The sequence below is a fragment of the Pinus tabuliformis genome, chromosome 2_2, assembly GCF_031772625.1.
Source record: "Pinus tabuliformis cultivar Carrire ecotype Pingquan chromosome 2_2, CPIR1, whole genome shotgun sequence".
Taxonomy (NCBI): Eukaryota; Viridiplantae; Streptophyta; class Pinopsida; order Pinales; family Pinaceae; genus Pinus; species Pinus tabuliformis.
The window spans coordinates 1,241,192,699-1,241,195,848 of NC_142300.1; positions in this window are offsets into that span (position 1 = coordinate 1,241,192,699).

The following is a 3,150-nucleotide window of genomic DNA, read 5'->3' on the forward strand; positions in this document are numbered from 1 at the left end:
GGTCTGCGAGTAACTGAGTTATGCAAACCAGCATACAAGAAATATATGATAGTGAAGATAGCCACACTTTGTGTTTAAAAGTGCCCACAGGACATAAGTGAGTGCATGTGCATGATGGACAGTCTGTGGACTTGTCATGGTGTTGTGTGACATGACGTGCAACTTTGAAGAAAAAGAACACTCTTAACTGAGACATGCAATAAAATGAAAGAAACAGAGATAACTTGCATCGTGCACGAGTGCTTGCAATGTAAGACTCCTCCAATGCATGAGCAATGGGATCATGCAATTCAAGTGGAGGAAGTGTGATCTGTGTGTGAGATGGATATTCAATGCATACATATGACACTACAACAAAACCAGCGATTTGCGCCAAATTTAGCGCCAGATTTTAGTGCATTTTTTTTGTAATTGTGATGAGCAACCCGGCGCTAAATCTGGCTCTATTGTACAATTTTTAAAGCGTCCTTTTTTGCACCTGATTTTGCATCCTTTTTCACGCTAGATTTTGCATCATTTTTTACACCAAACTATGCATCATTTTTTGCGTCAAATTTTGAACCAAGATTTGCATCTTATTTTATGACAGGTTTTGCTTCTAGTTTTGTGTCATTTTTTGCATCTATTTTTCATTCTCTTTTGCTTCCTATTTTGTGTCATTCTTTGCTTCCATTTTTGCACCATCATTTGCATCAAGTTTACACTGTATTTTGAATCCAATTTAACGTCTTTTTATGCATCCATTTTGTGTCAGTTTTTGCATCTAGTCTTACGCCAGGTTTTGTATCTAGTCTTACACTAGTTTTTGCTTCTATTTTTGCACCAGCTTTGGTGCCTATCTTTGCACCATGTGTTGAATTTGATTTAGCACCAAATTTTGCATCCATTTTTGTGCCCATTTTTGCATCTTTTTTTGGACCATTTTTTACATCCACATTTATGTTTGATTTGTCTCCATTTTTCCCATCTCATTTTGCACCATATTTTGCGTCATTTGTTTCATCCAATTTTGCATCATTTTTAACACCATCTCTTGCATCTAATGTTACATCATTTTGAGCATCCAAATTTGCATTTATATTTGCATCTTATGTCGAGTCATGTGTTGTGTCCACCTTTGCATCTTATTTTGTGTCTAATGGTACATTCAATTTAGAGCCATTTTTTACGTCTACTTTTGTATTTGTTTTTGCACCAAGTTTTGCATCCAATTTTAAGCTATTTTATGCCCCTTTTTGCACCATTTTTTGTGTCTACTTGTGTCCAATGTTGCACCATTATTTACACCGACCTTTTCATCCAATTTTGCATTTTTTTGGTGTCTAGTTTTACATCGTTTTCACCATCCAAATTTGCATCTTTTTTTGCCTCATTTTGTGTCCACATTTGCATATAATTTTGTGTCTGAGTTCGAGCCTAAATTTGCATGTGATTAGGAATCATTTTTTACATCCAATATGGCATCCTTGGTTTCACCTTTTTTCAGCCCCATTTTGCATCTTGTTTTATGTCTTTCTTACATCTTTTTTTTTTTCCTTTTTTGCACCCAAGTTTGCATCCCAAATTTACACCATTATTTGCATCATCATTTGGCATATTAATTTGTAACGTTTTTTTCTTCTTTTTAACGCTCAACTTTGCATCTTATTTTACATCTAGTTGTTGTCTTTTTTTGCATCTAATTTGGTGCCCATTTATGTGTCCTTGTTATTGCCCAATTTGATATCCTTTTGTATGCCATGTTTTGTTCCCTTCTTTGTGTCAACTATTGCACAATTTTTCACTTCTAATTTAAAACACTTTGTATGTCAATTGTTTGCATTTTGTATTAATTCCTAGTTTAACATCCAATTTTACTTTCAATTTTGCATCCATGGTTACATCCACATTTGACTTCTTATATAGAGTATATTTTTCTTTACATATATGACCCCCTTTATAGATTCATAGTGAAATATATGATAGTTTCTAAATATCATTAAAGCAGATATCACAATTCAAAATCATTTGTAAAGAAGTTTAAGAGAAATTGACAACATCCATCCAAAAAAATAACAATGTGTCATTAACAATTTTCAAAACATGTATAAAATAGCAACATAATACTATAAAATCAGTATTATTTTTAATCAAAACAAGTAAAATTCAAATATGATTAACAAATCAAAATATTTCATGAATATCGTTATTCTACCATAAATTAACAACATACATAAATCAAACTCATCGTATGATTACAAAATCAAAATGTCTCATTGATATAGGGTAAATTCACAACACCCATCTAAACATAACAATATCATTCTACACAATAATTTCTTCATAAAAAACAATGCATGTGCATGCCTAGCTACCACCACCAAGATCATCCTCATGATCATCTTGACCATCCTCATTACTCTGATCCACATCATCACCAACACCGCAACTATCATCATCATCTCCTCCTTCACCACCATCATCCTCATCCTCATCCTCATCATCTCCTGATATATGTTGAACATAATTTGGATCATCGTCTTGGCAATCATTACCTATAGCATTCTGACAAAAAAAATCAATATTACATGTTAGTATTAATTACATAACACAACGCATGTTTTTGTTATACAATGTTAACCATAAAATGAGGTAAGATATACTAGCATTTGCACCAGATGTTGCAAAGGAAACGCCGTAAGGCATAAATTGAAAAATACAAATACAACAAAAGAATACTTTGATAAAGAATAAAAATATATTGAATGCTCAAATCAATGCGCCATTAACTGGAAGCATTTAGTAGACATATCTAATGTAGAGACAAGCAAAAATATATAATTCTTCAAATTCTAGATGGATGCAATCACTTAGTAATGCCATGTTGAGAACCTTCCTCTACTTGTAATATCCTCTATCAGGGGCAACCTTCACGCCTCTACCTTATATCAACACTGACGAAGTTAGCAATCCCATTGGCCCATCCTATTTATCTGTCAAGTTTGAAGCATAAGGCAAGTGACTGGACACTGGTATTATACAATAAGCTGAAACCTAAATTGAACTTCCCCCATGGGCATGACGGACAAGAGATGGGGCTTTTCTTAAATAGAAGAGATAGGGCAATCTTTACATCCCTACCTCATCAACACTGATGAAGTTAGCAATCCC